This window comes from Anguilla anguilla, chromosome 1 (genome assembly GCF_013347855.1).
Source record: "Anguilla anguilla isolate fAngAng1 chromosome 1, fAngAng1.pri, whole genome shotgun sequence".
NCBI classification, from domain to species: Eukaryota; Metazoa; Chordata; class Actinopteri; order Anguilliformes; family Anguillidae; genus Anguilla; species Anguilla anguilla.
The window spans coordinates 51,358,081-51,376,647 of NC_049201.1; the positions used below are offsets into that span (position 1 = coordinate 51,358,081).

The 18,567-nt window shown below is 39.1% G+C and overlaps 1 long non-coding RNA gene across 1 annotated transcript in view; it reads right to left on the bottom strand.

The window, feature by feature from the left end:
- Nucleotides 1-18,567, bottom strand: part of LOC118210926 — a 38,124-nt gene that overhangs the window by 14,802 nt on the left and 4,755 nt on the right. Inside the window, exon 2 of the long non-coding RNA XR_004761935.1 lies at nt 5,817-5,920. This is a non-coding gene — a long non-coding RNA (uncharacterized LOC118210926). The remainder of the gene's footprint in view (nt 1-5,816; nt 5,921-18,567) is intronic.

The window sequence follows — 18,567 nt, forward strand, 5'->3', positions numbered from 1 at the left end:
CGTTTCAGCGCCTTGCTCAAAATGTCCAGGAAGAGGAGCACGAGAAACACGGCGCTTCATCTGGGACAATATGCAGTCATTACTATCGTGAGAATTCACGCCATGTAGATCTTAATAGATTTGGTCAGCTGGTGTGATGAATTAGAGACCAGCTAGAACAAGCAAACATTAGCTTTTTTCCCCCCACGATGCCGTTAGCTAGCATTGATAGCCAAAGACATAAATCTTTTAAGCGCCCTGCTTCAGACGGACAAGTTTTGGAATGGAAGACCGGCCGGCCCGCTTCCCCCCAACCCCCTCTCAGGACTGCGCCCCGCTCCGGGATAAGCTGGGTGTCCACATGGCCCCTTGTGCAGGAGGGCGGAGCGTGACGGGGCCCGGCCACTGTTTGGCGGGTCACGTCACTAAAACGGTTCAGTGACGGACAATAAAAAGCCGTAATTCCTCCAGTGAAGTGGACTCTGACTCTCCGGCATAAACGACTTCCTTGCCATTGTCCTGGTTTCAAAGGGAATTAAAGGAAAGGATCGGACGTAGCCATTAATAGCTCCAGCCTGCATATAGCAGGTGGCCTCGGCCTTCAACAGGTGTGGTGATGGGAGCCGGGGGTTACGTAAAATCCATTAAAGGGTTGAAAAGTTGTTCATTCCACTGTCACACATAGTAACATCCCGGTATGGACACACATGCCCACACGCACGTTCAAATTATATATAGTGCAGGGCATAAGTATTTGGACAGTCACACAATTTTTGTTGTTTTGGCTCTGCGCTCCAGCACATAGGATTTAAAATAAAATTCAGGTAAAGTTCAGACTGTTAGCTTCAATGTGAGGGTACCTGCATCCATATTGGGTGATCTGTGTAAGAATTACAGCCCGCCCCCACTGTACATGCCGTATACAATCTTATTAGATTAACTAATATAGATTAACTAATTTGATTAGATTAGACTGGATTAACTAATTAATTAACCAATTTCAACTTTAAAAAAGCATAATTTTCTCCAGTCTAATCCTCCAAGATGAGCTCAGGAAAGGGGTCAATGATCTCATTCAAAATGGTGGACCCAAAAATACTGAGTGGCGGTTGGGGAGGAGGTCAATAGATTCAATTGGGGATTCAGCCAGATTGATACGATCAGCCTTAATGTTGATAGCAAAGAAGAGAAAAAAAAAATCTATCAACGCAATCAAATAAATCAATTCAAAGAAACAAGGGGAAAAATAAGTAATTAATTTTCAAAGACAGGACAATACGAGTGTTACTGAATTGATCTAAGTGGAGAAGAACAGGCGTATCCAGCTCCAGTCCTTCATTATTGCAGAGACATAGTGCAGTCTAGAATTGATTTCATCCAGGTCACCATGATAAAAAATGTGAAATAAGGTTAGAAATAAGAATTCCTAGCCTTTCATGATGCATAAAAGTTCAAGTAGTGTCACTTAGGCTTCAATGCATTTGCCTATATGTAATTTCTGGGTTTAAAAAACACACTAAAAATGTCAACAGATATGTTTAAGTTACGTACTTTATTTTATCCAAAGAAAAATTCCACCACAAAATTAAAAAAAGAAATCTTATTGAATGTATGAAAAAATTTGCAGGGCCGGTGCACAGTAAAATATTCAGTGTTAAATCAGGTCTTATAGGATGCATATGGTACCTATCAACACTCTATTAGAGTTGTATTAACACTTGATGCTGTACAGTTTATTTTGTTTGCTAATAAAGGATTTCAGTGGGAATACCCAACCTGGCGCTGTCCTTTCATTTCTGACAGGCTGCAAAGCCCTGTGTAGACTGCTGTTAGAGTAGCTGTACAAAGGTAAACTGGCGTCTTCCTGAAACAATGCATTGTGGGTCGACAGTGAAATCAATCCTAAAAATCAGGATCCAATCATTTCTTTATTCTGCCACTTATGCAAAAAAGAGAATTTCCTTCTGTACTGTTATTAACTGGGCTATTTTGTGTGATGTGCCAGGTATTTTGCTGACTTTTCGCTGTATGTTTTATTGCATTATTGCTCAAATAATTTTAAAAATATATTTTAGTAAATTTATTTATATTGCAGTGTGTATGATTTTAAATCGTTATATTATATTAGAAAATATTTTGTGATTAACGGGTACATACACTCACACATGCACACACACACACACACACACGTGTGTGAATTCACACACATACACACACACACACACGGCATCAGTGGCAGAAGCTAAAACTGTAGCAGGGAGATCACTGCTATGTTTTGGAGCAGTCAGCTTGCATCGATACCACAGCCATCGCATCCCTTTTCTGCAACCATTTGTAAAAAAAAAAAAAAAAAACCTGGTGATGGGAGATTGACGACTTAAATACTTCATCAATCAATGCTGCAGCCAATGTGTTGCTTTGTGATTGGTGGAGAATTTAGGCAATCCATCTTTTCCACTGCAGACAACTGCTTTCAATTCCTCTCAGGTATTTTTCCTTATTTTTTTTATTTGGTAACCTACAGTGTGGTGGTAAAAAAGCTGTGAAATGGATCAAGCCTCAATTGCACACACGTGTCACTAGTGCGTAGTAATATTTGCAAGTGCGAAATGACCCCGATCGGTAAAAGGCAGCAAAATGATTTGCCTGAACCTCAGGATCTAAACAGAAATGATGTGTGTTTATAGATGCACAGAAGACACGGTGACAAAAACAGAGACTCCAAACACATGGACTCAAACGCAATCCATTATGCAAATAATGAGTCCGCACAATTAGTCTGTATGCATATTCTAATTTCGCTGATTAACTGTCCTCATCTGAATTAAGTCACAGAAACACTCTGGAACTGCAGTACCAAGCCAAACCCCCACATTTTTCTTTAAAAAGGGACAATTATTAAAGTTTAAAATATATTTTATTTTGTGGTGGACAGACCAGATGTGTCCTTAATCTACCTCCAAATTACTCAATATGCCAAATTTGGACTTTCCGAAAGAACAATAGAGAGATTGCAGACCAGAACAGACCATTCAGACTATCTTGGTATATCATGTGCCTATATATAAACAATACAAATAAATGTACTAAGATATTCTCATGGTCATGTGACTTAACTCTTAACTCGGAAGGCTAAATCTCTGAAGGCTTGAGAATGTGGACGAAAGTGCTTAATATATTCATTCACTGTTTATGTAAACCTCTGCTGTGTATAAATATAATAGAAAATGTAATTTGCAAACATCTCTCTCTCTCTCTCTCTCTCTCTCTCTTCTGAAGTGGCTTTTGTTTTTATCCAGGGGATGTGTCTGGATGTCTCTGCTTTAGCTTATTAAGACACAACCCCGCTTCGCATCCCTGGAGCCCCCGCTGAAGAATAACAGCGGGAGGGTGCGCTATCGTTTTCCTCCTGGAGGAGTTTAGGCGGCATCACGTCAGACGACCCCGCTCGCGGCTAAATCAACACGCCCGCTGGAAAACTCCCCGGCACCTAAACCCCGAGCTTCTCTCACCACGACGCCGCGCTCCCAAGTTAAGCTCTGAGCTTGAACTGAAAATCCTCCCTCTTATCCTCAAATCCAACATGAAATACTGTCAGATGTACTGTAATCCTGGGAAGTTGGAGGAAAGAATGACAACCGTTTGGGGAGATGAGCACTGTTAAGAATAGGTTCAGAGGCATGGCTGTATGCTTGTATGATAGAGGCACAGTGGCAGGCTGTTGTTTTTGGCTGTGGCTAAGCAGGCCTTTAAATGTTAATGGCACTCACTCACATGTGGAGAGAGTAAGTGAAAGGCTCCCCCACAGCAGTGGTAATACCTTCTTTTGCCAATAGATGGGGAAAAGGAAAACTAAAAGCAGAGCTCCTGGTAATCATTTCTTCTTGCATCCAATTGTTCTCTATTAAATGATTAATTGGCAATTAACCAATTATGTTTTTGTTCATTTAGTTATGTATTTAACATGAGTATTTTTAGTGTGTACCAATTTCAGTCTCTGAAAGAAGTAAACTGTATTTTTAAGCACTCTCATAGGCATTGTGTTTTAATGTTTCTGAACTTGTTTGTCCATTTGTGTGCATATTTGTGCATGCCTATGAGGTAGTTCATGTGAGTGTTTGTCTAGCTGCATGAGTGTACGCAGTCTTCCATGTATGTGTTTTTGCATATTTTTTGCATGTTTTGCGCATATGTCCATGTTAATGGGGAATGAATCCTTAAAGGGGGGTCGACTTTTTCATCTATAAATAGCTGCAAGGCAAAAACAGGAATTAGAGATATACCATTCTGCTTTGCTTCAGTGCACCTTCTATTAGTGAAAATAAGACTGTATAGAGTAATGACTGGAAAATTGTAAGCTTGCCTTCTTTATAATTAGCGAGATCACAGGATGCAATAATTCCATTGTTACATATAATAGAGAGTGGAGGAGCCCCTCCCTGCAATGTGTCAGATAAACTCAATGGCCCCTCGTCTGTTGGAGGTGACATCTCTGACCACAAGCCCCGAAGCACACCTCTAAACCACATTGCTACGCTCATCTCAATCCTTCTCCTTGCCTCATTAACCCTCTTCCCCCCTTTACCGACCCCCCCCCCCCCCCTTAAAAAAAGTACCAGGGTCTGGGCAGTCTTATTTCAATTACCAGACTGTGGCCAGATACCTCAAACCTCCTTGGAGCTTATGCACGCACACGTACACACACACCCCTCCCCCTTCCTCGGTCTGGATGAGGGTCAGAAAACCGCTGCTTGGACACAGAGGTCTTTCACTCTCATCAAATCTTAAGGACTCCCAATGTAGGAGGACAGCATCTGGGTGTCATTGTTTTACAATAAGGATGAGGGTGCTAAACTGGACCGGCTTTGAAGTACAAGTACAATTTTCACTGGATTTTTAAAATAATTTTTCTCAGTTTTTATTAAATATGTTTATTGTAGGGACAATATGATGAGAATCACATTTGAAAAGATGGATTAAAGTTTAGAAAAACACAGGAAGGAAGCTAAACACATTGATTTTTGGACTGAACTATTACATCAATCAAATATTCTCCAGTCATATCAGCCAGAAGCAGAAGAAACAAAACGCGAAAAACTAGTGTTCTAATTATGACACTGTTCAAAGCCATATCTCTTTATATGCAATGCACTTATGTAACACAATAATTTAACTATGACCTTTCTGGAACACTTCAAGACTATAGCAATCCTAAATACAAAGCAAAATTTGACATAAATATGGCTAAAGTGTCTGGTTTCTCATAGCTATGGATCTTGCACAGCTAAGGATCTCAGTAGATTGGCCCACTAGCAGGTCACTGAGGTCAGTCCTTGGGTATGGAATGATATAAACAGTCATCTTCAGACCACAACCAATCAATCCCTATTAACACTATTCCATTTCCTGTTCAGGAACTCCCTGGGGGTTAAAGGTCAGTACTCAGAGAGCCAAGATAGTATGGGAGGACTGGGCCTGTTTTTAACTCATATTAGGTATCTCCAAGGAGCTGTTGACCTCTCCATTTTCCCACTTAAGGGCAATTGTGACTTCGGCCAAAGCCTGCCACCAATATGCATGTGTACCTTCAATATGCTCACATGAAATATTACAACAATATGAAGTTACAAATATTTTATAAAATTCATTATTGAGTATACAATTCTATTCAACTGATATGACAGTGACAGTAGGCAGTAGATATAAATCAATTATTTATTGTTGTATCTATTTGTAATTTTATGTGAATATGCAGGGTAAATTTATGATCTCAAACTGCAAATATTACATTTGTAGAAGTATTAACAGCTGCTTGTATTTTTATCATGGTACCATACCTCACCCGAACCTGCTGTTGCTTCTTAGCTTCCGGCTGCTGAGGGTGTTGGAGTAAAGAGGCAGAAGCCAATGTGTGCATAATGACATTCTGGCCTCATCTGAGCTGTGGCAAAACAGAAGAAACATTTCAATGAATGCAAATAAGCGCGGGGCGTACCCTACTCTCATACGAAGGTATTTTGAAAATGAAAATGTTTGTGAATCGCTTAGCATACATTAGCGCTGATGCTTTCTGCTGGGTCCGGGATATCCCTAATCTCCGAGAGTGAAAGGGGGGGGGGGGTGCGGGCGATACCGAGCGCGTTACGGGCGGAGCAGCTGCCTCGCTCGCAGCACAAAAGGGCCGATGTCAGGCCAGCTTTCCCGCAGCTGCCCAACAACTGTGTCACCCTCTGCAGCGAGGTGGCCGCGTTATTGACCCGCTGACTGGGCTCCACTCAGCGTGACCCGGTGGGCCGAGTATTAACGCTTTTTTGAGATGTTGATGAGGAGCGCACGCCCACTTTTTCGGTTCAGTGACAATTAGGCCAATAGTTTGATTAAGGAAAATCTGATGTTTGAGCTCTTCAGTAAACATCTGAAGGCACACCCAGATATTCTATGAGGACGTACCTCGCAATGGCCATCTGCTGAAGCTGCACTTGGTTCATCCAAAAACTTTCCTTGAGATTTCTTTTAATATTTTGTCTTTTTCTGGATAAACAAAGATAATTGTATATGTTTGTGCATGTGTGTGTGTGTGTGTGTGTGTGTGTGTGTATTATAATAAAATATAATTAAATGCATTTTTAAAATGACCAATAAGTAGAAGCTTCCTGTATCAGATGTTAGCCTTGATGTGATTTCAAAATTGTACACGAAAACAGGACAGGGGTATGGTAACACAAACAAGGTTAACTAGAATAAACTGAAGGAATCAAGACTTGCACAACTTGCAGATTTCACATGAAACGTATTTAAAATGTACCTGAATGACTTAAAAAAAGAAGTACTAAATGTGATAGATTTATACATTCTTATGTGAAATGTAATTTTTTTGAGTGTTCTTGGACTTGCATAAAAGCAAGTAGATGAGTTTATTTTTTCTTTTGCATTCTTGGATCAATGTGGCTGTGAATGAAGGACTCGGGCAAACTAAGCTAAACTTTAATGTTGTACTATGGGAGTGTATGTTTCTGAGGAAGGATTTTTCATCTAACAATATGTTACCATTATAAGAATTAAGTTTTTTTTTTAATGCTAAACTCAATAAGGTTGAGAATAAGTCACATGATAGATTATACTGATGCTCCGTGAGAGTATTTCCCATGCATCTTGTCATTATAGTTCTTCCCTTAATTCATACTTCAGTACCCTCTAGGGGCAGTGCAACTGAGTTTCAGATAGTTGTGACAGGAGGTAACTTCAGTTCAGCCTCAGATCACAATCCTGCCCATGATGGCTACAATTTGAATTGAAATTTAGCACTTATTCAGCACATACCAGTTATAGGCGCAATAATCACTCAATGATGCTGCTTCTTGTTTTTTCAGTTTGATAATGAACATTCATGTCTCTTCAGCTTTCAGCTGGACTCTTTTTTAATTGTACATGCCATTATTTACTTTTTTAAAAAATCTATGTGTTTTAAAATATTTTCTATTGCTGCCATTGTAGTATGTTACATATTAAAAACAATCATTTAAGCATGTCCTGAACTTTGCTACATTTTTATTTCAATTATTGAAGTGATTATCTTTTTCCTGAAGCACTTCCTGAATAAAAAGCTACGGAACTAACTTCATATGGAGCTTTTTAATGTAACGTAGAATTTAAATTAACGCTTTGTTCTTCTTAGTTTCTATCATATAGAGGGTTGTGTGGCATTCTAAATAATGGTAAAAAAAAAAAAGACATCAGCAATTGTATAAATTTTGCCTGGCTGAGAGAGCTGCAAGCTCATTTGTCTTAAAGAGATAGTAGGATCCCATTGTCAAAAATGCAATACTCTAATTAGCTGTAAAGAGAGAAAGGAGCCAAATCCTTTTGGAATGAAATTACAGCTCTCTTTATCATCGTCGGGCTGTCCTTTATGCCGCTGTGGTCAGGGATGAGGTTCCCATGACCTGCCACAGTGCAGCCACATATTATTCAATCCATGATGTATGAAATTCCTGCAAATAAAACCCTTGTCCTCCGCACCGGCTAATTATTTGACAGATCGGAACCCCCGGTGAGTCAGGTTACAGTGTGGAGTGCACATATTTGAGCCATTTCCCCTCCGCCCCCCACCCTTGAAAGAGGCCACTTACAGAAAATCCCATAGGGGGATCCACCACCCCACCCCCCAATTCTTTTTTCAGGAGATTATATTTTTTCCCCTCCCCCCCCCCCTTTTTTTTTCTTGTGCCTTTGGGAGGAAGGTTGGGGCACTTGGGGGTGTGTTGGGGGGTCTATGGGTGAGGGTAATGACTGCAGGCCCAGTGACAGCAGTCAGTTTCAGACTTTAAAGGGTGTTCTCATGCAGAAATATTTAATCTTCTCTGAGAAAATAAGGGAGAGAAAGGGGAAAGGGAAGAGAGAAAAAACAAGCTCCTAATAAAGAGCACTTTATAAAGAGCCTCACACATCTACAACAAATTGAATAAATTCATATCAACGTAAGCAGAAATCTACAATTCAATATTTTTATCACAGTTTAGTAGATTTCCACAGTAAAAAGTTAGGAATTGGCATATTGAAGCTTAAACTCAGAACATCACACTCGAATGTCACCATGTGGCATACCCCAAACCCAATGTATAAGAGATGAATGGACACTTGGTGTATAGCTCCCTGCACAAAAAGTAACATTTTTGTTAATGCAATACAGCAATTCAGAGCATATACAGGCAGCCATTAGTAACTATTTAAGGGACTTATATTATTGGAAGGTTGAGTATTCTTTAAATTTACACTAATACCAAGTGTTACCCATCTCGCTAAATTCTTGTCTTCATTTGGCAGAATTCAGGGTGCTGTCCTTTTCCATACCCAACAGGGGGGCCACAATGAGCAATGTGCCCCCCCATCCCTGTCACCTGCACTCTCATGCCACTTACCAAATCAGCTTTGGACGATCATGTAGACTTGTCCACAAAATGTGTCCCTTGCTCAGTCAGAGAAAAATCTGCACCATACGCCCATAGTAATGCACCCTGGTTTACACTGTAAAAGTGTGTACCACTTTGCTTATCGTTTCTAGAGATAGCCGACAACTTGCATTCCCAACTCATGATGATTGTACTGCAGTTAATAATTTGTACTGGAAATTGCATTCACTGCCCTACATTGCCTTGGGGTATTTCCATGTATACGTTAGCATGTATTTACATGTTATTTATTATGCAATTGGTGGCACCTGCATGTTGTTATTAACTAGTATTTGGTACTGTGTTCTCTTCAGATCAGTGACCTATTCATACCATATACCATAAATATCTGCAGTGGTATGTATTGCAATAACATGAAACTTTTCCACAACTGCCTGGAAAAATGACCAAACAGAAGCCATCAACGAGAACAGCTTTAAATAAGGAGGAAGAGACACCACAGCAGAGAAACACAGGACCATCTGTCCATGTGAAACAGAGAAATGAAACAGGCTTCAGTCATATCAAAATGGGAGCGTTTAAAAGTAAGGCAGTGTATGGTGAGGTGGTCAGCTTCTTTGCGATAAAAACACGGTCTGAATGCAATATGAGGTACCCTTCCTAGTAGCTTATTCCTCTTTTTCCCCGTAGATGTAGAGGATGGGCAGACAGGCCTGGTGCCAAGGTTAGCTGACCAGGAGCATACATGCTTTTCTACCGCCTCACCTTTGACTTGTGTAGGATTCATCATGCTGTCTGACCTGACTGGATCACCTGGCTGGGTTGTGTCCAATTTCCACTTACACTACTGATGGGAAGCTGATCCTTCATAAACGCAAAATTACTGAAGCTATCATGTGACAGTGACTCCAAACATGTGTTTTGCTTTTGGAGGCAATTGGTTTACATTAGTTTGTCTTTTAAATTGGTTTGCATTAGTCTGTCAATGAAATTGACTTGAACAATATACCACATTGCCTACATAAGATGAGTAAATTTGGCATAAGGCTGTCTTGTCAGCATATTTCAGTTTAAGATGAACGCCATATATGGCTATAATGCATGAAACATATTTAACAAAGTTCATATAAATTATATTATGAAAGAAATTATGACAGGTGACATGACTTGCATTATGTGTTATGTAAGCCTTATGGCATGATTTTTCATGATTTTTCCATGACAGATTCATTTTATATCAAGTCTATCTGTAGTTAGTGATGGTGGCATGCTCCTTTCTCACTTCATAGGCAGTATATATTCGCTCAGTTGCAGTGCCAATGCTAATGGAAGCAGAGTTCGAGAGTTGCTGAACTTGCTGGATCTGCCTGTAGGTCACTTGCACTATAAGTGGAGGCTCTAGAAAATTCTATGAGACTAAGCTGACAGCTTGGTAAAAATGGCCACAGAAAAGTAGACAGAGAGAAAGACAGCTGGCCTGGATCCAGCTCTACAGTGGCAAAGACATATTATACAACTTCCTGGGTGAAATCAGAACTGATCACTCCAGACCCCATAACCCACTGGTGTTGATCTAAACCCCAGCCCTCCTGTCTGTCATTACATCAGTCACTCTATACTGCTAAAAAATGTCCACATTTTTTTATTAGAACATAAGATGCATAATTTATTCTAGCTGCTCTAGGATCTGACAGAATTTTAGGACTACAGTTGATATAGGTAAGGAAGGTGTATGCTTACAATTACAGGTGCATCCCAAACCTCTCTCTCACATGCACATACACACACATACTGTACACATACACACACATGCACATACACACACGCACACATATACGCACACACACACACACACACACACACACATAAGCATTACAAAGTAACAAAGTATACACAAACATATTTCTGTTGTGAAAAAAGCCCCAGCAATTATATTGACTTTCACAGATTTTCATTTATGCTTGTCATCTGACTTAAAGCATGAAAGTACATCGTGTGTCACTTGTTTGGCTGGTGGTACTAAACCACTATTATGCCTAAACCACTATTAAGTGAGAACTTAAAAAGGAGAAGTATTGTGCATGCAAGCCATGGTAAAAGTATATTAAAGGTCAATTATCTTTGTTGCACTTGCTATTTACAAAAAGTATGTAAATACGAATTCATGTAGTAAAGTATATCTTAATTTTAATTATTTCTGTATTCTGTATTGAAAAAAAAAACAAACAAAAAAAAAAACATTGCTGGTAATATCAGGGTTACCATAATTTATTTGTAAGTATATTTATAATGCAATAATGGATTTTCCATGTAAAAAATGTGCAGAAGCTTAATCTCCAAAACATTTCATGTTGGCCTGTCAAGAAATTTGAGAATTTTTAAAAATGTTTCTTTTGTACATGCTGTGTTGACATTGTTGAAATTATGAAATATCTGATGTCAGTATTTTTTCATGTCTAGGTTCCCATAGCTATGCTGAAGCTTCAACCCTTAGAGCAAATTGGTTGATAAAAATAACCTTCCCCCTGCAAAAAAAAAGAAAAAAGTTTTTGTCCAGATGTGCACAGTCAATGACTCATACTTCCAGCTGAATTATTCTTTGGAATAACCCTGAAATTCTGGAGCTAAAAATAGCTCTCGGCGTCCAGCTTCTCCCACCCGGTTGCCCGGTGGGAGGGACCATCGACTTTAGATGTCCTGTATGGGCCGTTCCCGGCTCAGGGGAGGGGGCTGGGGTGGAGCCACCTGGCAGCAGCCCAGAGAAGATGTGGCTGGAGTATTCTCTGCCTGTACACACCTGTGAGGAGGTCAAAACCATGCCCTTCGCACCCTCGTCCCTCAAGAGCAAACATATGGCCACGAAGCACCTTGAACTAGTTTAGGCAGCAGGAACTAAGCCAACCATGTCAACTTAGGGCCACAGGAAGACTGAGCAAAAGGATGTGCAGTGCGTTAGCATCAACATGTCATTTCACTATGACAATGCTTTCTTTCATGATATTGTTCCAGGATAGAGAAGCTGGCCAATTTTAAATAGAGCTAAATCAATATATAACTACATTTATCAGCTGTGGTACAATGAATAACCTTCAGTTACTTTTTGGTACTAAACAGATTCACAGATACACCAATGCAGACCTGTAGAATGCCCCAGGATGATTTAAAGGAATTACTTGTATTTATTGAATAATGCCAGTCATGCACATATGTCTGTAAGACATCCAGAAGGCAAGTATCACGGCAATGCAGTTTTATAAGTCACCTTTTTAAAAGACATTTTGATATTAGCAAGTCATAATAGGACACCCAACTCCTATTATGACTAAAACCCCCATCTTATACCACTAAAAGGTAACACACAAATACATCACACAAGTTAAGACAATGCACACTGTCATTAAACTGAATCTGGAACAGTGATAGATGCTGAAATTCCATTATTTATGCACCTTTACCAAAGGCCCAAAGGAAACCGTATTGCTGAGGAGAAACTGCACTATTCAGCTTATAATCAGCTTATAATTTCCATTATACCGGTCAACCACAGACAAGTACTAGCCAACATACATCACCGCATTCTTCTTCAAGAGTTTTTTTCTACTGTATTTCCTTTATTCCTTCTTTAATTACCAAGTATTAATTCAGTGAAGAAGATGTAATTATGCATTTTTGCTATTTTGACTCCTTTTGACTTCAGTGCTTGTCAATTCTGTTACTGTGTATTGATCACTTGTTCCATTAGCCAAATCTTTTTGAAAGGTGTGCCTTTACCTCTAATACAGATTTGATTGCATTTTAATGGGGGGGAAAAAAAAACTTCAACACAAGTGTATGTAAAAAAAAAAAAAAAAAAAGTATTTGCTCGTTAAGCTTTACAACCCTGGCCATCTGGATGTCTGTCCCCTTCCTGTTCTCCCAGTCCAGCCCCAGTAGGTGACACCCCCTCAAGGGTTACGAAGGTCAAAAGTAACTCTGACCACATACCCTTAGACTAAACACTGCTCCAGGGAACCCCCCCACCACCCCCCATCCCTCATCCATCCATCTCTCAGAAATGACACCACTTCCCACCTCCCATACTCAACTCATACCCTACCCCCCCTACCTCCCCTTTCATCTCCACCATCTCTAAAGTGATCCCTCTAAAGCTCTTTGCACAGTCGTTTTTTTTTTCTTCTCTTCCATATAAAAGGGTGTAATCATAATGTGGAATTTCATACTCCCCAACCCCCCCCCCACACACCTCTTTACAGCTCCATGATTTCACAATGCTGAGCTCATTAGCAAGTGACCCGGGGGCATTAACAACAACAAAAAAAAGAAAGAAAAAAACACCTTGGGATAATGGATGCTTGCTGTTCGGAGACTAAAAATAACGAGGGCTGCCCGAAAAGGCGAGAGCTAAATTTGAGTAACGCACAGCAGCCCTCTCCGCGTTCATATGTCAGCGCGTGCACACGTGTGTTTAAAAATCATTGAGGATTCAGTGTTTTATCCCTCCGCTGCAACGTGTCTGATTCCAGCGCCGGTGTCCAGTATCTGGTTTATGAGTCGCTGGCTTCATTAGTCTTAAATCGGTAACAAAGGAAGATGCATCCTAAAACGTGCCATCCCTCATCTGCGAGATACCGGCCTGACGCATTAGGAATCTGTATGCTCAATTAACCACTGGCAGGCTCATTTTTCTGCCTCTCTCCCTCTCTCTCTCTGTCTCTCTCTCTCTCTCTCTCTTTCTCCCTCTCTCTGTCTCTCTACCTCTCTCAGCTCCCTGCCTTGCATCGAGGGAAAATATTACATTATACTTATATTTATTAATTGAAAATCATAAAATGCAAAACAGGTTTTGTCAAAAGAATGTTGTTATGCTAAAAAATAAATAAAAACAAAGGAAAAAAGCACACGCGTGCTCCATTTTCTCTGTCCCTCTTTTCCTTGGTTTCTCCAATCACTTTTTCTTCCCTCCCTCTCTCTTTCTTCATTTCTCACTCTGTTTCAAAGTACACAGCACCGATGTCTCACAGCGCATGCAAACCCTCCATTACAAACTGGCTGGTGGGTATTTGATTTTCACTGAAAGGTTTGACTGCTGCTGGCTTAAAGCGCTTCATCACTTGGTTGGAAATCAGGGGGTTGACGGTGAGAAGGCATGGCCAGAGATTTGACGGATGCAAGGATGCACACTGCAGATTTATAAATGTTTGGCCTCAGGAGAGACAAAATTGAAACACCCCCACCACCCCCCCAGACCCCCCTCTCCCTGGCAACAAAAAAAAAAGAAAAAAGAAAATGGAGGGTGACATATTTGTGGCTTGGGAATTGGGAGAATTGTCTTTATACACTTTGTTCATTTTATAGCTGATTACTTGCCCTAAAGCAGATTGCTTGGACTTTTCTATTGTCAAACCAGCCATACAAAACAAAAAACAACTGGGAGAGAAGTATAGGTTTATGGTGTATGATAAGCTGGGCTGGAAATGTGTAGTTGTGATTGCGGATCTGGACTTGCATGAGCATTGCGCGGACTTGCATTATGGGTTTGAATCTGATCCAGGGTGCCTATGTTCTACCCTTGGGCAAGGAATCCTGAATTACATTGGTTGATAGCAAGCTGAATTTTAAACATGCACATCGCCCTGTTAAATAGTTTTAAACCCTTTTTAAATCCATGCTGATAGCATGATGACATAAAAGGCAAACCCACTTCTCAATTCATTAGATCTTTGGTATACAGTAAAGTTTGGATCTTTTTTTCATTAATGCAGTGCTTCATACATTTATACAAATGCAATGTCTTTACTATTGAAATGTTACTCCTTAGCATTTAACTGAGTGAAATGAAAAAAGACAAACCTGTCTTTGAGATGGCATCCATTCCCACATTATATAGGTCCAAAAAAGTGGCAAAGCACTCTAAATGCCTCAAATAGGTATAAAGAAAATACTAATATTTTTTGAGAAAGAAATTGTACATATTTACTAGTACGTATTTATTCTGTTGATGGATTTAGAAAGACAAAGATAAAGACAAACATATTTCTGATAAACAGAAATAATATTTGAAGTGACAGTATGAGTTGACACTGTAGTATACCTGACCAACGGAATGACAGTTCTTTCCAATGCACATATATGCAGTACTGCACCATACAATGCCTCTTTTATACAGGTGTAAGGGAAGATAATTAAAGTGCACAAACAGTAATTATGAGATAATTATAATGGTGAAATGGGGGCAGAAATGTATCCAATACATGATTAATTCTCTGCCCTGAAAAAAACGATGTGCAAAATTTGCTCAAAAAAAAAAATGTAAATAAATAAACTAAAATTTGTAACAATTTGCACTAGTATATTTTAAGTAAATTTATGTTGCTACGTATCAATTAAATTTACATATCTGTAAACATTTACAGAGTCAATAAGTAAAGATTAATAATAAATTAATAATTGGTATGTTGTATGTAACAAGCAATTTTTAACTAAATTATGTAAAGCTAACTTAATTTCTTTTAAATTTAAAATATAAAATGTTAAAATACAAAAATCCTTAAATGAGTATATACTATATATATATTTTATAAGGGTTTATATTATAAACCTTAATAAAATACTCAATATAAGCAGTTTTACATCAATGGCCCGAATTTGAATCTGTACAACCTTAGTTTAGCACTGAAACAAGATTACAAGTCTGATGTGGGCTCAGGTTCAAATTCTGTTACACAGGTACTATTTCTAGTTAGAGCTCAGGATGAATTTGCACATCTGATTTCCTTGAAACGCTACTTTGTATTCAAAGACAGATAACCAACAAAAAATTAACATGTAGCATGTTAAATAAAGGGGGACACTCTTAAATACAATAAAAGGAGGAAATTATATTTTGTTCAGAAATTGCAAAAATGCTCCTGCTCAGATTTACAGGGCCAAAAAATTTTTTTTTCAGTGTGGCATCATGTATGTGACAGAAAAAAGGGAATGTCTTCAAATTGTTTTACAAGCATGCTCTCTTAAACAAATTCAATGATGCCAACATGGTTTTGACCTGTAATGTTCTTCAGCAGGTACAACGTAAGGGTCTTTAGGGAAACCAGTTCATCTAGGGCAGCTTTCTCACCTGCAATTCAGTCATCCCTCAGCAAGAGGTCAATAGAGCCCATTGCTCCTCCCCAGTAATTTACATCAACTGCCCTTAAGTCAGCACAGACAATTACTGACAGAATGTTCCTTCCTCGTAATGTCCTGCTTTCAATGCACAGAGCTGCAGATACATAGCAGATATTTTTCATTGGGTGATAACATTTTCATATATATTTTTTTTCCTAAGCAGGAAGTATTGAATTTATTTATTTTATTTTTTTCAGCTGTGTCCCAGAACTCAGTGAGTGCACTACCATGTTCATGCGCCAATAATTTGTAATAAACTATTACAACTATTATGCCACTTTACTCTATTGCAGCCCTTAGAAGGGTCTCATTTATTTCTCTCATGCATTCATATTCATATATATCGCTCATATCAGGGTCACAACTTATCAGTAATTATAAAATTAGTCACGAGATTGAGTCTAAAGCCAACATATTAAAAAAATGTACTAATGTAATGAGGTCCCACTTACCACTTGTTTGATTGGTTAATGACGTAAAACGTATGCATATATTGTAAAAATCATTGTCATGTAACTCTTCTGCTTGAATTAATGTGACAGTTTATGTGATAATATATGATGTCTATGCCATCTTTGCTTCAGTTCTGGTCTTTGCAATGCATACAGTCCTCTACTTGCACATGTGCGGAGCCATATATATATATATATATATATATATATATATATATATTAGGGTTGGGCCGATGTAAAAATGTTCAAACCGGTTTGATATTAAGCCAAATACCGGACCGGTAATACCGAATTTTACCACCAGCTGCAAAAATGATCTGGGTGAAGTAATGACATTCTAAAACCATTGTGACATACTTAAAGTTTCGTTGCAGTGTCCGGTGCTATGCCGACGCTACCAGCCTTGTTACATTCTTTGGTGATAAAGACTCTAAGACAACTCAGCAATTTCTCTGGTTTAATGGGTTATTTTCCAGCCTGAAATGTGATCATATCAGTAAATGGCTACACATGTCATCTAACTTGCAAGTAGTTGGCTATCTCCCTGGATATGAATTAAATGTTTTTAACAGAAAATAATAATAATAAATGCAATTTTGTCCACGGAAATGGAAATACAAAAAGGCGAAATAAATGTCATGGACGCAAGTAACAGTACATATTACTTCCAAAATGGGAGTTCTAATCATCCCCCATTCCTGAAGTTAATTTTTCTTGCTTTTGGTATCAGAATTGAAACAAGTGTTCTTTAGAATCAACTCAGTAATCCCATTCAATTCTGAAAAATGTAATACAACCTGTTTAAATACATGGCCACCTGTTCTTCAAGCACTTATCCTCAACAAAAGTCTGTCACCAAGGGATGCTTATCTCTTTATGAATGACTGTGGAAATGACAAGTTCGGCAAGTGTGCGCAGAGGATGTTCGAAAAGGCAATACGCATCAGCTTGTGATGAACGAGGTGAAGTGTCAGCCTCTAAATCGAAAGGTCAAGGGTTTGAAACCTTCATCCGACTCTTCGCTTCACATGTCAAAAAAATTTTTAAGGCCTGGTTGGCTATGGACTGTGAAAAATGGTGCTAACCTGTCGGAACACTCCCGCTGCTCACCAGGTCAGTAGTTCAGAGTGAAGACAGAGGTGTGAGCTTATGCTTCCTATGTGTGTGAGGCCCTGGTCTTACCTCAGTGAAGATATCCTCACAGTTACACTCTTATGAGCATACATGCTGTAGAACTTTAAATATTTTTAAAGAATATTTTCTTTAAGGTATAAAATAGATTAAGGATCTATATACACAGTGAGTGACAGAGACATATTTTTTGTGGCTCAGTACGCAACAATTTTAGATTTGCAATTCACATGTGGTTAAAGTGCAAATTTTCAAATTTTATTTTAAGGGTAGCTGAGAAACAAGGTTTTGTACCCTGGTTTTACAATGAGGAACTTACAGAATTTTTATATATAGTCTCCCTATTTTCTGGGCGCCTTAATGTTAATTATATATTACATATTAATGTTATATAAATGGCAGTAGCCATTTTAGTACTTTGTGGCATATGTTTTGCATGCAATGACTTGAAGTCTGTGACCTATAGACATCACCAGGTGCTGAGTGTTTTCTCTGGTGATGCTCTGCCAGCCCTGTATTTCAGCCCTATCTTCAGTTCCTGCTTGTTTCAGGGGTAGTGGCCTTACGTTTTCCCTTCTGAAACACGTGTTCAATTGGATTCAGATTGGGTCAGTGACTTAGCCAGTCAAGAATTTCCCGTTTTTGGCTCTGAAAATCGCCTTTGTTGCTTTAGCAGTATGTCTGGGATGACTGCCTTGCTGTGGGATGAAGTGCCGCCCAAAGAGTAGGTTGAACTTGAGCAGATAAGATGCTTCTATACACTTCAAAATTCATTCTGCTGCTATCAACAGTTACATCATCAATTAAGAGAATTGAACAAGAACTTTTGGCAGCCATGCATGCCCAAGCCATTACACCCCCACCACCATGTTTCACAGATTGGGTGGGGGGGTTGCTTAGGATTTGGGAAGTTCCTTTTGGCCTCCATG